General features: G+C 49.8%; 18 non-coding genes and 3 pseudogenes across 18 annotated transcripts; all 21 read left to right on the forward strand.

The window, feature by feature from the left end:
* Positions 1-1,169: 1,169 nt before the first annotated feature.
* Positions 1,170-1,333, forward strand: LOC135028972 (U1 spliceosomal RNA). Its single transcript, XR_010225195.1, has one exon. It is a non-coding gene; the product is annotated as a U1 spliceosomal RNA (small nuclear RNA).
* Positions 1,334-1,485: 152 nt separating this feature from the next.
* Positions 1,486-1,621, forward strand: LOC135029105 (U1 spliceosomal RNA; annotated as a pseudogene).
* A 698-nt stretch (positions 1,622-2,319) lies between these two features.
* LOC135028851 (U1 spliceosomal RNA) lies at positions 2,320-2,483 on the forward strand. Its single transcript, XR_010225078.1, has one exon. It is a non-coding gene; the product is annotated as a U1 spliceosomal RNA (small nuclear RNA).
* A 152-nt stretch (positions 2,484-2,635) lies between these two features.
* LOC135028996 (U1 spliceosomal RNA) lies at positions 2,636-2,798 on the forward strand. Its single transcript, XR_010225218.1, has one exon. It is a non-coding gene; the product is annotated as a U1 spliceosomal RNA (small nuclear RNA).
* A 674-nt stretch (positions 2,799-3,472) lies between these two features.
* On the forward strand, positions 3,473-3,636 carry LOC135028810 (U1 spliceosomal RNA). Its single transcript, XR_010225038.1, has one exon. It is a non-coding gene; the product is annotated as a U1 spliceosomal RNA (small nuclear RNA).
* A 152-nt stretch (positions 3,637-3,788) lies between these two features.
* Positions 3,789-3,951, forward strand: LOC135029055 (U1 spliceosomal RNA). The gene has a single exon (XR_010225265.1). It is a non-coding gene; the product is annotated as a U1 spliceosomal RNA (small nuclear RNA).
* A 674-nt stretch (positions 3,952-4,625) lies between these two features.
* LOC135028906 (U1 spliceosomal RNA) lies at positions 4,626-4,789 on the forward strand. Its single transcript, XR_010225131.1, has one exon. It is a non-coding gene; the product is annotated as a U1 spliceosomal RNA (small nuclear RNA).
* A 152-nt stretch (positions 4,790-4,941) lies between these two features.
* On the forward strand, positions 4,942-5,078 carry LOC135029103 (U1 spliceosomal RNA; annotated as a pseudogene).
* A 698-nt stretch (positions 5,079-5,776) lies between these two features.
* LOC135028924 (U1 spliceosomal RNA) lies at positions 5,777-5,940 on the forward strand. Its single transcript, XR_010225149.1, has one exon. It is a non-coding gene; the product is annotated as a U1 spliceosomal RNA (small nuclear RNA).
* A 152-nt stretch (positions 5,941-6,092) lies between these two features.
* Positions 6,093-6,255, forward strand: LOC135029036 (U1 spliceosomal RNA). Its single transcript, XR_010225250.1, has one exon. It is a non-coding gene; the product is annotated as a U1 spliceosomal RNA (small nuclear RNA).
* Positions 6,256-6,929: 674 nt separating this feature from the next.
* On the forward strand, positions 6,930-7,093 carry LOC135028907 (U1 spliceosomal RNA). The gene has a single exon (XR_010225132.1). It is a non-coding gene; the product is annotated as a U1 spliceosomal RNA (small nuclear RNA).
* A 152-nt stretch (positions 7,094-7,245) lies between these two features.
* Positions 7,246-7,408, forward strand: LOC135029015 (U1 spliceosomal RNA). The gene has a single exon (XR_010225230.1). It is a non-coding gene; the product is annotated as a U1 spliceosomal RNA (small nuclear RNA).
* Positions 7,409-8,082: 674 nt separating this feature from the next.
* On the forward strand, positions 8,083-8,246 carry LOC135028878 (U1 spliceosomal RNA). Its single transcript, XR_010225104.1, has one exon. It is a non-coding gene; the product is annotated as a U1 spliceosomal RNA (small nuclear RNA).
* A 142-nt stretch (positions 8,247-8,388) lies between these two features.
* Positions 8,389-8,551, forward strand: LOC135028943 (U1 spliceosomal RNA). Its single transcript, XR_010225166.1, has one exon. It is a non-coding gene; the product is annotated as a U1 spliceosomal RNA (small nuclear RNA).
* Positions 8,552-9,221: 670 nt separating this feature from the next.
* LOC135028910 (U1 spliceosomal RNA) lies at positions 9,222-9,385 on the forward strand. The gene has a single exon (XR_010225135.1). It is a non-coding gene; the product is annotated as a U1 spliceosomal RNA (small nuclear RNA).
* Positions 9,386-12,625: 3,240 nt separating this feature from the next.
* LOC135028838 (U1 spliceosomal RNA) lies at positions 12,626-12,789 on the forward strand. Its single transcript, XR_010225065.1, has one exon. It is a non-coding gene; the product is annotated as a U1 spliceosomal RNA (small nuclear RNA).
* Positions 12,790-12,941: 152 nt separating this feature from the next.
* Positions 12,942-13,077, forward strand: LOC135029069 (U1 spliceosomal RNA; annotated as a pseudogene).
* Positions 13,078-13,775: 698 nt separating this feature from the next.
* On the forward strand, positions 13,776-13,939 carry LOC135028852 (U1 spliceosomal RNA). Its single transcript, XR_010225079.1, has one exon. It is a non-coding gene; the product is annotated as a U1 spliceosomal RNA (small nuclear RNA).
* Positions 13,940-14,091: 152 nt separating this feature from the next.
* Positions 14,092-14,254, forward strand: LOC135028997 (U1 spliceosomal RNA). The gene has a single exon (XR_010225219.1). It is a non-coding gene; the product is annotated as a U1 spliceosomal RNA (small nuclear RNA).
* A 674-nt stretch (positions 14,255-14,928) lies between these two features.
* On the forward strand, positions 14,929-15,092 carry LOC135029185 (U1 spliceosomal RNA). Its single transcript, XR_010225358.1, has one exon. It is a non-coding gene; the product is annotated as a U1 spliceosomal RNA (small nuclear RNA).
* Positions 15,093-15,244: 152 nt separating this feature from the next.
* LOC135029056 (U1 spliceosomal RNA) lies at positions 15,245-15,407 on the forward strand. The gene has a single exon (XR_010225266.1). It is a non-coding gene; the product is annotated as a U1 spliceosomal RNA (small nuclear RNA).
* Positions 15,408-15,785: the final 378 nt, after the last annotated feature.

The raw sequence follows: 15,785 nt of genomic DNA on the forward strand, positions 1-15,785 counted from the left end.
TCCGTTGCAGACCCCATTTTGAAGCCTTGCCCCCGGACTAAGAGAAAAGAATGCCCTTGCGCACTATCCTGACTTCTCCTCCCGTCTGCTTAATTTGTGCCTTCCAACGCACAATGCGAACAAGAGGTGGTGCTGCAGGGCCCACACCCTTTTACTTGCCTTACAGAACAGCTCTGGAGCTGTTACAGTGCCCAGCTGCTGCAAGAAATCAGCTTGAATGCATCAGGGGATGGGGCATGGCCAACATGAGCCCCACACCAAAGGAGGGTGGAGGTGTTTAATGCGAACTAGGGGTCATCCAAGCACTGCAAAAGGCCGCCATGCCCTGCATGCCCCTTTTCTCTTTTCATATGCAGATGAGGGTTCCAGTCAACTTTGGCCCACTGCTTGGATTTACATCACCGTATGCAAATCCGTCTGCTGCAGACCTTCCCCCAGGAGTGCTTGTACTAGTTGTTGCATATGGGCCCTCATTCCGAGTCGTTCGCTCTGTAAATTTCATCGCATCGCAGTGAAATTCTGCTTAGTACGCATGCGCAATATTCGCACTGCGACTGCGCCAAGTAATTTTACAATGAAGAAAGTATTTTTACTCACGGCTTTTTCTTCGCTCCGGCGATCGTAATGTGATTGACAGGAAATGGGTGTTACTGGGCGGAAACAGGCCGTTTTATGGGCGTGTGGGAAAAAACGCTACAGTTTCCGGAAAAAACGCAGGAGTGGCCGGAGAAACGGGGGAGTGTCTGGGCGAACTCTGGGAGTGTTTGTGACGTCAAACCAGGAACGACAAGCACTGAACTGATCGCAGATGCCGAGTAAGTCTGAAGCTACTCTGAAACTGCTAAGTAGTTTGTAATCGCAATATTGCGAATACATCGGTCGCAATTTTAAGAAGCTAAGATTCACTCCCAGTAGGCGGCGGCTTAGCGTGTGTAACTCTGCTAAAATCGCCTTGCGAGCGATCAACTCGGAATGAGGGCCATGGTTTGATATTTGATGGTGCTTCAGTATTAGGCTGCCTTCCGCCCTCCCATGTTCATCTGAAAAGATGTGGTCTCCCTGCAGTTGTTGTCCCAAGATGAGAGTTCCCTTGTGCTGCCTCAGTTGAATCTCCTTTACTTGACAGAGATGTGCCTGAGCAGCGGCCCTCACCAGCCCTATCCCAAATCATACTTATTTTGCATAGGAGATACCATGGTCATGAAGATTGTTCTCCCAGGGTGAGGTTCATTCATTGCATTCTGGGTATGCTGACCCCTGTGATTTTCCCAAATGTGGGAAACTCGACTGCATTATTTGTGGTAGTGGGGGACTGTGTTTGTGCTTTCCTCTGGTCAGCTCTGGTAAAAGTCAGATTTCTTTGTCTCAGATCTTCCTCTAGCCTTGTTCTTCTTTCGAGAGTTCCCTGGTGCTGCTTCAGTTGGATCTCCTTCACTTCACAGGGGGGAACCCGAGCAGCGACCCTCCCCAGCTCTAGCCCAACTCCTACTTACCTGCCAGGTGAGATACTATGATCATGAAGGTGCTTCTCCCAGGGCAAGGCTCAACCATTGCACTCTGGGTGTGCTGCTCTTGCGATTTCCCCAAATGTGGGAAACTTGACTGCATAATTTGTGTTTCCCCTCGTCGGCTCTCGTATAATTCAGATCTCTTTGTCTCAGGTCTCTCTCCAGCCTAGTTTGCTGTCTGTTTCCACTTCTCTTTTCTTGAGCCGCTCCCTTCTATGCCCTTGCGCACTATCCTGACTTCTCCCGTCTGCTTACTTCGTGCCTTCCAACGCACAATGCGAACTACAGGTAGTGCTGCAGGGCCCACACCCTTTTACTTGCCTTACAGAGTAGCTCTGGAGCAGTTACAGTGCCCAGCTGCTGCAAGAAATCAGCTTGAATGCTTCAGGGGCTGGGGCATAGCCAACATGAGCCCCACACCGAAGGAGGGAGGAGGTGTGTAATGCAAACTAGGGGTCATCCAAGCGCTGCAAAAGGCCGCCATGCCCTGCACGCCCCTTTTCTCTTTTCATATGCAGACGAGGGTTGAAGCCAACTTTGACCCACTGCTTGGATGACATCACCATATGCAAATCCATCTGCTGCAGGCCTTCCCCCAGGAATGCTTGCACTAGTTGTTGCATTTGGTTTGTTGTTTGGGGGTGCTTCAGTATTAGGCAGCCTTCTGCCCTCACATGTTCATCTGAAAATATGTGTTCTCCCTGCAGTTGTTGTCCCCAGATGAGAGTTCCCTTGTGCTGCCTCAGTTGAATCTCCTTTACTTGACAGAGATGTGCCTGAGAAGCGGCCCTCCCCAGCCCTATCCCAAATCATACTTATTTTGCATAGGCGATACCATGGTCATGAAGATTGTTCTCCCAGGGTGAGGTTCATTCATTGCATTCTGGGTATGCTGACCCCTGTGATTTCCCCAAATGTGGGAAACTCGACTGCATTATTTGTGGTAGTGGGGGACTGTGTTTGTGCTTTCCTCTGGCCAGCTCTGGAAAAAGTCAGATTTCTTTGTCTCAGATCTTCCTCTAGCCTTGTTCTTCTTTCGAGAGTTCCCTTGTGCTGCCTCAGTTGGATCTCTTTCACTTGACAGGGGGGTGCCCGAACAGCGACCCTCCCCAGCTCTAGCCCAACTCCTACTTACCTGCCAGGTGAGATACTATGATCATGAAGGTGCTTCTCCCAGGGCAAGGCTCACCCATTGCACTCTGGGTGTGCTGCCCCTGCGATTTCCCCAAATGTGGGAAACTTGACTGCATAATTTGTGTTTCCCTTGGTCGGCTCTCGTATAATTCAGATCTCTTTGTCTCAGGTCTCTCTCCAGCCTAGTTTGCTGTCTGTTTCCACTTCTCTTTTCTTCAGCCGCTCCCTTCTATACCCTTGTGCACTATCCTGACTTCTCCTCCCGTCTGCTTACTTTGTGCCTTCCAATGCACAATGCAAACTACAGGTAGTGCTGCAGGGCCCACACCCTTTTACTTGCCTTACAGAGCAGCTCTGGAGCTGTTACAGTGCCCAGCTGCTGCAAGAAATCAGCTTGAATGCTTCAGGGGATGGGGCATGGCCAACATGAGCCCCACACCAAAGGAGGGTGGAGGTGTTTAATGCGAACTAGGGGTCATCCAAGCACCGCAAAAGGCCGCCATGCCCTGCACGCCCCTTTTCTCTTTTCATATGCAGATGAGGGTTGAAGCCAACTTTGACCCACTGCTTGGATGACATCACCGTATGCAAATCCGTCTTCTGCAGAACTTCCCCCAGGAATGCTTGCACTAGTTGTTGCATTTGGTTTGTTGTTTGGGGGTGCTTCAGTATTAGGCAGCCTTCTGCCCTCCCATGTTCATCTGAAAATATGTGTTCTCCCTGCAGTTGTTGTCCCCAGATGAGAGTTCCCTTGTGCTGCCTCAGTTAAATCTCCTTTACTTGACAGAGATGTGCATGAGCAGCGGCCCTCCCCAGCCCTATTCCAAATCATACTTATTTTGCATAGGAGATACCATGGTCATGAAGATTTTTCTCCCAGGGTGAGGTTCATTCATTGCATTTTGGGTATGCTGACCCCTGTGATTTCCCCAAATGTGGGAAACTCAGCTGCATTATTTGTGGTAGTGGGGGACTGTGTTTGTGCTTTCCTCTGGTCAGCTCTGGTAAAAGTCAGATTTCTTTGTCTCAGATTTTCCTCTAGCCTTGTTCTTCTTTCGAGAGTTCCCTTGTGCTGCCTTAGTTGGATCTCCTTCACTTTACAGGGGGGTACCCGAGCAGCGACCCTCCCCAGCTCTAGCCCAACTCCTACTTACCTGCCAGGTGAGATACTATGATCATGAAGGTGCTTCTCCCAGGGCAAGGCTAACCCATTGCACTCTGGGTGTGCTGCTCCTGCGATTTCCCCAAATGTGGGAAACTTGACTGTATAATTTGTGTTTCCCCTGGTCGGCTCTCGTATAATTCAGATCTCTTTGTCTCAGGTCTCTCTCCAGCCTAGTTTGCTGTCTGTTTCCACTTCTCTTTTCTTGAGCCGCTCCCTTCTATGCCCTTGCGCACTATCCTGACTTCTCCTCCTGTCTGCTTACTTTGTGCCTTCCAACGCACAATGCGAACTACAGGTAGTGCTGCAGGGCCCACACCCTTTTACTTGCCTTACAGAGCAGCTCTGGAGCTGTTACAGTGCCCAGCTGCTGCAAGAAATCAGCTTGAATGCTTCAGGGGCTGGGGCATAGCCAACATGAGCCCCACACCAAAGGAGGGTGGAGGTGTTTAATGCAAACTAGGGGTCAGCCAAGCGCCGCAAAAGGCCACCATGCCCTGCACGCCCCTTTTCTCTTTTCATATGCAGACGAGGGTTGAAGCCAACTTTGACCCACTGCTTGGATGACATCACCATATGCAAATCCATCTGCGGCAGGCCTTCCCCCAGGAATGCTTGCACTAGTTGTTGCATTTGGTTTGTTGTTTGGGGGTGCTTCAGTATTAGGCAGTCTTCTGCCCTCCCATGTTCATCTGAAAATATATGTTCTCCCTGCAGTTGTTGTCCCAAGATGAGAGTTCCCTTGTGCTGCCTCAGTTGAATCTCCTTTACTTGACAGAGATGTGCATGAGCAGCGGCCCTCCCCAGCCCTATTCCAAATCATACTTATTTTGCATAGGAGATACCATGGTCATGAAGATTTTTCTCCCAGGGTGAGGTTCATTCATTGCATTTTGGGTATGCTGACCCCTGTGATTTCCCCAAATGTGGGAAACTTGACTGCATTATTTGTGGTAGTGGGAGACTGTGTTTGTGCTTTCCTCTGGTCAGCTCTGGTAAAAGTCAGATTTCTTTGTCTCAGATCTTCCTCTAGCCTTGTTCTTCTTTCAAGAGTTCCCTGGTGCTGCCTCAGTTGGATCTCCTTCACTTCACAGGGGGGAACCCGAGCAGCGACCCTCCCCAGCTCTAGCCCAACTCCTACTTACCTGCCAGGTGAGATACTATGATCATGAAGGTGCTTCTCCCAGGGCAAGGCTCAACCATTGCACTCTGGGTGTGCTGCTCCTGCGATTTCCCCAAAATGTGGGAAACTTGACTGCATAATTTGTGTTTCCCCTCGTCGGCTCTCGTATAATTCAGATCTCTTTGTCTCAGGTCTCTCTCCAGCCTAGTTTGCTGTCTGTTTCCACTTCTCTTTTCTTGAGCCGCTCCCTTCTATGCCCTTGCGCACTATCCTGACTTCTCCCGTCTGCTTACTTCGTGCCTTCCAACGCACAATGCGAACTACAGGTAGTGCTGCAGGGTCCACACCCTTTTACTTGCCTTACAGAGTAGCTCTGGAGCAGTTACAGTGCCCAGCTGCTGCAAGAAATCAGCTTGAATGCTTCAGGGGCTGGGGCATAGCCAACATGAGCCCCACACCGAAGGAGGGTGGAGGTGTGTAATGCGAACTAGGGGTCATCCAAGCGCTGCAAAAGGCCGCCATGCCCTGCACGCCCCTTTTCTCTTTTCATATGCAGACGAGGGTTGAAGCCAACTTTGACCCACTGCTTGGATGACATCACCATATGCAAATCCATCTGCTGCAGGCCTTCCCCCAGGAATGCTTGCACTAGTTGTTGCATTTGGTTTGTTGTTTGGGGGTGCTTCAGTATTAGGCAGCCTTCTGCCCTCACATGTTCATCAGAAAATATGTGTTCTCCCTGCAGTTGTTGTCCCCAGATGAGAGTTCCCTTGTGCTGCCTCAGTTGAATCTCCTTTACTTGACAGAGATGTGCCTGAGCAGCGGCCCTCCCCAGCCCTATCCCAAATCATACTTATTTTGCATAGGCGATACCATGGTCATGAAGATTGTTCTCCCAAGGTGAGGTTCATTCATTGCATTCTGGGTATGCTGACCCCTGTGATTTCCCCAAATGTGGGAAACTCGACAGCATTATTTGTGGTAGTGGGGGACTGTGTTTGTGCTTTCCTCTGGTCAGCTCTGGAAAAAGTCAGATTTCTTTGTCTCAGATCTTCCTCTAGCCTTGTTCTTCTTTCGAGAGTTCCCTTGTGCTACCTCAGTTGGATCTCTTTCACTTGACAGGGGGGTGCCCGAACAGCGACCCTCCCCAGCTCTAGCCCAACTCCTACTTACCTGCCAGGTGAGATACTATGATTATGAAGGTGCTTCTCCCAGGGCAAGGCTCACCCATTGCACTCTGGGTGTGCTGCCCCTGCGATTTCCCCAAATGTGGGAAACTTGACTGCATAATTTGTGTTTCCCCTGGTCGGCTCTCGTATAATTCAGATCTCTTTGTCTCAGGTCTCTCTCCAGCCTAGTTTGCTGTCTGTTTCCACTTCTCTTTTCTTGAGCCGCTCCCTTCTATGCCCTTGCGCACTATCCTGACTTCTCCTCCTGTCTGCTTACTTTGTGCCTTCCAACGCACAATGCGATCTACAGGTAGTGCTGCAGGGCCCAGACCCTTTTACTTGCCTTACAGAGCAGCTCTGGAGCTGTTACAGTGCCCAGCTGCTGCAAGAAATCAGCTTGAATGCTTCAGGGGCTGGGGCATAGCCAACATGAGCCCCACACCAAAGGAGGGTGGAGGTGTTTAATGCAAACTAGGGGTCAGCCAAGCGCCGCAAAAGGCCACCATGCCCTGCACGCCCCTTTTCTCTTTTCATATGCAGACGAGGGTTGAAGCCAACTTTGACCCACTGCTTGGATGACATCACCATATGCAAATCCCTCTGCGGCAGGCCTTCCCCCAGGAATGCTTGCACTAGTTGTTGCATTTGGTTTGTTGTTTGGGGGTGCTTCAGTATTAGGCAGCCTTCTGCCCTCCCATGTTCATCTGAAAATATATGTTCTCCCTGCAGTTGTTGTCCCAAGATGAGAGTTCCCTTGTGCTGCCTCAGTTGAATCTCCTTTACTTGACAGAGATGTGCATGAGCAGCGGCCCTCCCCAGCCCTATTCCAAATCATACTTATTTTGCATAGGAGATACCATGGTCATGAAGATTTTTCTCCCAGGGTGAGGTTCATTCATTGCATTTTGGGTATGCTGACCCCTGTGATTTCCCCAAATGTGGGAAACTTGACTGCATTATTTGTGGTAGTGGGAGACTGTGTTTGTGCTTTCCTCTGGTCAGCTCTGGTAAAAGTCAGATTTCTTTGTCTCAGATTTTCCTTTAGCCTTGTTCTTCTTTCGAGAGTTCCCTTGTGCTGCCTCAGTTGGATCTCCTTCACTTTACAGGGGGGTGCCCGAGCAGCGACCCTCCCCAGCTCTAGCCCAACTCCTACTTACCTGCCAGGTGAGATACTATGATCATGAAGGTGCTTCTCCCAGGGCAAGGCTCACCCATTGTACTCTGGGTGTGCTGCTCCTGCGATTTCCCCAAATGTGGGAAACTTGACTGCATAATTTGTGTTTCCCCTGGTCGGCTCTCGTATAATTCAGATCTCTTTGTCTCAGGTCTCTCTCCAGCCTAGTTTGCTGTCTGTTTCCACTTCTCTTTTCTTCAGCCGCTCCCTTCTATACCCTTGTGCACTATCCTGACTTCTCCTCCCGTCTGCTTACTTTGTGCCTTCCAATGCACAATGCAAACTACAGGTAGTGCTGCAGGGCCCACACCCTTTTACTTGCCTTACAGAGCAGCTCTGGAGCTGTTGCAGTGCCAAGCTGCTGCAAGAAATCAGCTTGAATGCTTCAGGGGCTGGGGCATAGCCAACATGAGCCCCACACCGAAGGAGGGTGGAGGTGTTTAATGCAAACTAGGGGTCAGACAAGCGCAGCAAAAGGCCACCATGCCCTGCACGCCCCTTTTCTGTTTTCATATGCAGACGAGGGTTGAAGCCAACTTTGACCCACTGCTTGGATGACATCACCATATGCAAATCCATCTGCGGCAGGCCTTCCCCCAGGAATGCTTGCACTAGTTGTTGCATTTGGTTTGTTGTTTGGGGGTGCTTCAGTATTAGGCAGCCTTCTGCCCTCCCATGTTCATCTGAAAATATGTGTTCTCCCTGCAGTTGTTGTCCCTAGATGAGAGTTCCCTTGTGCTGCCTCAGTTGAATCTCCTTAACTTGACAGAGATGTGCCTGAGCAGCGGCCCTCCCCAGCTCTATCCCAAATCATACTTATTTTGCATAGGAGATACCATGGTCATGAAGATTATTCTCCCAGGGTGAGGTTCATTCATTGCATTCTGGGTATGCTGACCCCTGTGATTTCCCCAAATGTGGGAAACTCGACTGCTTTATTTGTGGTAGTGGGGGACTGTGTTTGTGTTTTCCTCTGGTCAGCTCTGGTAAAAGTCAGATTTCTTTGTTTCAGAGCCTTGTTCTTCTTTTGAGAGTTCCCTTGTGCTGCCTCAGTTGGATCTCCTTCACTTGACAGGGGGGTGCCCGAGCAGAGACCCTCCCCAGCTCTAGCCCAACTCCTACTTACCTGCCAGGTGAGATACTATGATCATGAAGGTGCTTCTCCCAGGGCAAGGCTCACCCATTGCACTCTGGGTGTGCTGCCCCTGCGATTTCCCCAAATGTGGGAAACTTGACTGCATAATTTGTGTTTCCCCTGGTCGGCTCTCGTATAATTCAGATCTCTTTGTCTCAGGTCTCTCTCCAGCCTAGTTTGCTGTCTGTTTCCACTTCTCTTTTCTTCAGCCGCTCCCTTCTATGCCCTTGTGCACTATCCTGACTTCCCCGTCTGCTTACTTTGTGCCTTCCAACGCACAATGCAAACTACAGGTAGTGCTGCAGGGCCCACACCCTTTTACTTGCTTTACAGAGCAGCACTGGAGCTGTTACAGTGCCCAGCTGCTGCAAGAAATCAGCTTGAATGCTTCAGGGGCTGGGGCATAGCCAACATGAGCCCCACACCGAAGGAGGGTGGAGGTGTTTAATGCGAACTAGGGGTCATCCAAGCGCCGCAAAAGGCAGCCATGCCCTGCACACCCCTTTTTTATTTTCATATGCAGACGAGGGTTGAAGCCAACTTTGACCCACTGCTTGGATGACATCACCATATGCAAATCCGTCTGCTGCAGGCCTTCCCCCAGGAATGCTTGCACTAGTAGTTGCATTTGGTTTGTTGTTTGGGGGTGCTTCAGTATTAGGCAGCCTTCTGCCCTCCCATGTTCATCTGAAAATATGTGTTCTCCCTGCAGTTGTTGTCCCCAGATGAGAGTTCCCTTGTGCTGCCTCAGTTGAATCTCCTTTACTTGACAGAGATGTGCCTGAGCAGCGGCCCTCCCCAGCCCTATCCCAAATCATACTTATTTTGCATAGGAGATACCATGGTCATGAAGATTGTTCTCCCAGGGTGAGGTTCATTCATTGCACTCTGGGTATGCTGACCCCTGTGATTTCCCCAAATGTGGGAAACTCGACTGCATTATTTGTGGTAGTGGGGGACTGTGTTTGTGCTTTCCTCTGGTCAGCTCTGGTAAAAGTCAGATTTCTTTGTCTCAGATCTTCCTCTAGCCTTGTTCTTCTTTCGAGAGTTCCCTTGTGCTGCCTCAGTTGGATCTCCTTCACTTGACAGGGGGTGCCCGAGCAGCAATCCTCCACAGCTCTAGCCCAACTCCTACTTACCTGCCAGGTGAGATACTATGATCTTCACTGTTAGGGCAATCAGGATGTGGAATTCCCTGCCAGGGAAGGTGGTAATGGCGGACTCTGTAATTGGATTTAAAAAAGGAATGGATACATTTCTGAATGAAAAAGCTATCCAAGGTTATAATACTTAAAATATCAACATGGTTAATCCGGGGGTAACATGAGTTATAGTAGCTAACTAGTCATAAAACATTATTCAGCAAGTATGTAGAATCATCACAACTTAAAACAGGTTGAACACGATGGGCAATTTGCCTCTATTCAACCTCAAAAACTATGTTACCATATGTTACTATATTACTATGTTACTGTAGTATACAGAACACCACAATGTAATGAGCAGTGATAGTGAGCACTGATGAGGATACTAGAACTGACACTGAGCAGCAAGATGCAGCACTGGACTATTAGTAATGTACTGTAGTATGCTGAGCACCACAATGCAGCACAAGACAATGAGCAGTGATACTGAGCACTGATGAGGATACTACTGAGAACTGACACTGAGCAGGAGAGACACACTACTAGTATTACTGAGCAGCAATAAGTAACCACTGATACTGAGCACTGATATTGAGATTTCCACTGAGAGAACATAGCCACGTCCTCTCCGCTCTCTCTTCAATGCACGAGTAAAAATGGCGGCAACGCGCAGCTCTTTATATGGAATCCGAATCTCGCGAGAATCCGACAGCGGGATGATGACATTTTCCCTTGTTCAGGTTTTCCGAGTCAGGCAGGAACAACCGAGCCTGCCTCGGACCAGTGTAAACCACGTGGAGTTCGTCGGGAATTCGGTTCTCGGAGAACCGAACCCGCTCCTCTATATATACTATATTACTATGTTACTGTAGTATACAGAACACCACAATGCAATGAGCAGTGATAGTGAGCACTGATGAGGATACTAGAACTGACACTGAGCAGCAAGATGCAGCACTGGACTATTAGTAATGTACTGTAGTATGCTGAGCACCACAATGCAGCACAAGACAATGAGCAGTGATACTGAGCACTGATGAGGATACTACTGAGAACTGACACTGAGCAGGAGAGACACACTACTAGTATTACTGAGCAGCAATAAGTAACCACTGATACTGAGCACTGATATTGAGATTTCCACTGAGAGAACATAGCCACGTCCTCTCCGCTCTCTCTTCAATGCACGAGTAAAAATGGCAGCAACGCGCAGCTCTTTATATGGAATCCGAATCTCACGAGAATCTGACAGCGGGATGATGACATTTTCCCTTGTTCAGGTTTTCCGAGTCAGGCAGGAACAACCGAGCCTGCCTCGGACCAATGTAAACCACGTGGAGTTCGTGGGGAATTCGGTTCTCGGAGAACCGAACCCACTCCTCTCTACCTTATACCCATCAATTGTTTTTATTTTCAATCTAAGCCCCTGCAGTTTTCTGTAAGCATCTGCTTCGCTATGATGATCAACAAGTCACAAGGGCAAACACTCAGGGCTTGAGGCGTAGATCTTAGGACCAGCTGCTACAAGCATGGCAGAGGTGTCACTATCACTGGTGACACCCAGAGAGGTGGCGAGGGAGATTGTAATGCAGTGCGCGCAGATAAACAGCGCAATGGTAAAAAGGAGGCATGGTTTCATAGGTAGGGGCGTGGCCTGGTGGCCTGAATCTACATTTTGTTGCTCCGGGTGTCCCGGGGGTTGGGGGCTGCACCCGGGGACTAGTGTGTGAGCGGTGCTGGCTCCTGCACAGTGACAGGGCATGGCCACCCAGCATGACGCCTCCCTTCTTGACCATGCTGTAATTGCAGTCGCACTGCAGTTCAGCGTGATCATAAAAAATGGTGTAGGCTCCTGCTGGTGCAGACTGTAGAGAAAAGCTGCTGTGACCACGCCCCCTGTGTCTCCTCCGTTGCAGACCCCATTTTGAAGCCTTGCCCCCGGACTAAGAGAAAAGAATGCCCTTGCGCACTATCCTGACTTCTCCTCCCGTCTGCTTAATTTGTGCCTTCCAACGCACAATGCGAACAACAGGTGGTGCTGCAGGGCCCACACACTTTTACTTGCCTTACAGAACAGCTCTGGAGCTGTTACAGTGCCCAGCTGCTGCAAGAAATCAGCTTGAATGCATCAGGGGATGGGGCATGGCCAACATGAGCCCCACACCAAAGGAGGGTGGGGGTGTTTAATGCGAACTAGGGGTCATCCAAGCACTGCAAAAGGCCGCCATGCCCTGCATGCCCCTTTTCTCTTTTCATATGCAGATGAGGGTTCCAGTCAACTTTGGCCCACTGCTTGGATTTACATCACCGTATGCAAATCCGTCTGCTGCAGACCTTCCCCCAGGAGTGCTTGTACTAGTTGTTGCATATGGGCCCTCATTCCGAGTCGTTCGCTCTGTAAATTTCATCGCATCGCAGTGAAATTCTGCTTAGTACGCATGCGCAATATTCGCACTGCGACTGCGCCAAGTAATTTTACAATGAAGAAAGTATTTTTACTCACGGATTTTTCTTCGCTCCGGCGATCGTAATGTGATTGACAGGAAATGGGTGTTACTGGGCGGAAACAGGCCGTTTTATGGGCGTGTGGGAAAAAACGCTACAGTTTCCGGAAAAAACGCAGGAGTGGCCGGAGAAACGGGGGAGTGTCTGGGCGAACTCTGGGAGTGTTTGTGACGTCAAACCAGGAACGACAAGCACTGAACTGATCGCAGATGCAGAGTAAGTCTGAAGCTACTCTGAAACTGCTAAGTAGTTTGTAATCGCAATATTGCGAATACATCGGTCGCAATTTTAAGAAGCTAAGATTCACTCCCAGTAGGCGGCGGCTTAGCGTGTGTAACTCTGCTAAAATCGCCTTGCGAGCGATCAACTCGGAATGAGGGCCATGGTTTGATATTTGATGGTGCTTCAGTATTAGGCAGCCTTCCGCCCTCCCATGTTCATCTGAAAAGATGTGGTCTCCCTGCAGTTGTTGTCCCCAGATGAGAGTTCCCTTGTGCTGCCTCAGTTGAATCTCCTTTACTTGACAGAGATGTGCCTGAGCAGCGGCCCTCACCAGCCCTATCCCAAATCATACTTATTTTGCATAGGAGATACCATGGTCATGAAGATTGTTCTCCCAGGGTTAGGTTCATTCATTGCATTCTGGGTATGCTGACCCCTGTGATTTTCCCAAATGTGGGAAACTCGACTGCATTATTTGTGGTAGTGGGGGACTGTGTTTGTGCTTTCCTCTGGTCAGCTCTGGTAAAAGTCAGATTTCTTTGTCTCAGATCTTCCTCTAGCCTTGTTCTTCTTTCGAGAGTTCCCTGGTGCTGCTTCAGTTGGATCTCCTTCACTTCACAGGGGGGAACCCGAGCAGCGACCCTCCCCAGCTCTAGCCCAACTCCTACTTACCTGCCAGGTGAGATACTATGATCATGAAGGTGCTTCTCCCAGGGCAAGGCTCAACCATTGCACTCTGGGTGTGCTGCTCCTGCGATTTCCCCAAATGTGGGAAACTTGACTGCATAATTTGTGTTTCCCCTCGTCGGCTCTCGTATAATTCAGATCTCTTTGTCTCAGGTCTCTCTCCAGCCTAGTTTGCTGTCTGTTTCCACTTCTCTTTTCTTGAGCCGCTCCCTTCTATGCCCTTGCGCACTATCCTGACTTCTCCCGTCTGCTTACTTCGTGCCTTCCAACGCACAATGCGAACTACAGGTAGTGCTGCAGGGCCCACACCCTTTTACTTGCCTTACAGAGTAGCTCTGGAGCAGTTACAGTGCCCAGCTGCTGCAAGAAATCAGCTTTAATGCTTCAGGGGCTGGGGCATAGCCAACATGAGCCCCACACCGAAGGAGGGAGGAGGTGTGTAATGCAAACTAGGGGTCATCCAAGCGCCGCAAAAGGCCGCCATGCCCTGCACGCCCCTTTTCTCTTTTCATATGCAGACGAGGGTTGAAGCCAACTTTGACCCACTGCTTGGATGACATCACCATATGCAAATCCATCTGCTGCAGGCCTTCCCCCAGGAATGCTTGCACTAGTTGTTGCATTTGGTTTGTTGTTTGGGGGTGCTTCAGTATTAGGCAGCCTTCTGCCCTCACATGTTCATCTGAAAATATGTGTTCTCCCTGCAGTTGTTGTCCCCAGATGAGAGTTCCCTTGTGCTGCCTCAGTTGAATCTCCTTTACTTGACAGAGATGTGCCTGAGCAGCGGCCCTCCCCAGCCCTATCCCAAATCATACTTATTTTGCATAGGCGATACCATGGTCATGAAGATTGTTCTCCCAGGGTGAGGTTCATTCATTGCATTCTGGGTATGCTGACCCCTGTGATTTCCCCAAATGTGGGAAACTCGACTGCATTATTTGTGGTAGTGGGGGACTGTGTTTGTGCTTTCCTCTGGCCAGCTCTGGAAAAAGTCAGATTTCTTTGTCTCAGATCTTCCTCTAGCCTTGTTCTTCTTTCGAGAGTTCCCTTGTGCTGCCTCAGTTGGATCTCTTTCACTTGACAGGGGGGTGCCCGAACAGCGACCCTCCCCAGCTCTAGCCCAACTCCTACTTACCTGCCAGGTGAGATACTATGATCATGAAGGTGCTTCTCCCAGGGCAAGGCTCACCCATTGCACTCTGGGTGTGCTGCCCCTGCGATTTCCCCAAATGTGGGAAACTTGACTGCATAATTTGTGTTTCCCTTGGTCGGCTCTCGTATAATTCAGATCTCTTTGTCTCAGGTCTCTCTCCAGCCTAGTTTGCTGTCTGTTTCCACTTCTCTTTTCTTCAGCCGCTCCCTTCTATACCCTTGTGCACTATCCTGACTTCTCCTCCCGTCTGCTTACTTTGTGCCTTCCAATGCACAATGCAAACTACAGGTAGTGCTGCAGGGCCCACACCCTTTTACTTGCCTTACAGAGCAGCTCTGGAGCTGTTACAGTGCCCAGCTGCTGCAAGAAATCAGCTTGAATGCTCCAGGGGATGGGGCATGGCCAACATGAGCCCCACACCAAAGGAGGGTGGAGGTGTTTAATGCGAACTAGGGGTCATCCAAGCACCGCAAAAGGCCGCCATGCCCTGCACGCCCCTTTTCTCTTTTCATATGCAGATGAGGGTTGAAGCCAACTTTGACCCACTGCTTGGATGACATCACCGTATGCAAATCCGTCTTCTGCAGAACTTCCCCCAGGAATGCTTGCACTAGTTGTTGCATTTGGTTTGTTGTTTGGGGGTGCTTCAGTATTAGGCAGCCTTCTGCCCTCCCATGTTCATCTGAAAATATGTGTTCTCCCTGCAGTTGTTGTCCCCAGATGAGAGTTCCCTTGTGCTGCCTCAGTTAAATCTCCTTTACTTGACAGAGATGTGCATGAGCAGCGGCCCTCCCCAGCCCTATTCCAAATCATACTTATTTTGCATAGGAGATACCATGGTCATGAAGATTTTTCTCCCAGGGTGAGGTTCATTCATTGCATTTTGGGTATGCTGACCCCTGTGATTTCCCCAAATGTGGGAAACTCAACTGCATTATTTGTGGTAGTGGGGGACTGTGTTTGTGCTTTCCTCTGGTCAGCTCTGGTAAAAGTCAGATTTCTTTGTCTCAGATTTTCCTCTAGCCTTGTTCTTCTTTCGAGAGTTCCCTTGTGCTGCCTTAATTGGATCTCCTTCACTTTACAGGGGGGTACCCTAGCAGCGACCCTCCCCAGCTCTAGCCCAACTCCTACTTACCTGCCAGGTGAGATACTATGATCATGAAGGTGCTTCTCCCAGGGCAAGGCTAACCCATTGCACTCTGGGTGTGCTGCTCCTGCGATTTCCCCAAATGTGGGAAACTTGACTGTATAATTTGTGTTTCCCCTGGTCGGCTCTCGTATAATTCAGATCTCTTTGTCTCAGGTCTCTCTCCAGCCTAGTTTGCTGTCTGTTTCCACTTCTCTTTTCTTGAGCCGCTTACTTCTATGCCCTTGCGCACTATCCTGACTTCTCCTCCTGTCTGCTTACTTTGTGCCTTCCAACGCACAATGCGAACTACAGGTAGTGCTGCAGGGCCCACACCCTTTTACTTGCCTTACAGAGCAGCTCTGGAGCTGTTACAGTGCCCAGCTGCTGCAAGAAATCAGCTTGAATGCTTCAGGGGCTGGGGCATAGCCAACATGAGCCCCACACCAAAGGAGGGTGGAGGTGTTTAATGCAAACTAGGGGTCAGCCAAGCGCCGCAAAAGGCCACCATGCCCTGCACGCCCCTTTTCTCTTTTCATATG

Source organism: Pseudophryne corroboree, unplaced genomic scaffold (genome assembly GCF_028390025.1).
Source record: "Pseudophryne corroboree isolate aPseCor3 unplaced genomic scaffold, aPseCor3.hap2 scaffold_481, whole genome shotgun sequence".
Taxonomy (NCBI): Eukaryota; Metazoa; Chordata; class Amphibia; order Anura; family Myobatrachidae; genus Pseudophryne; species Pseudophryne corroboree.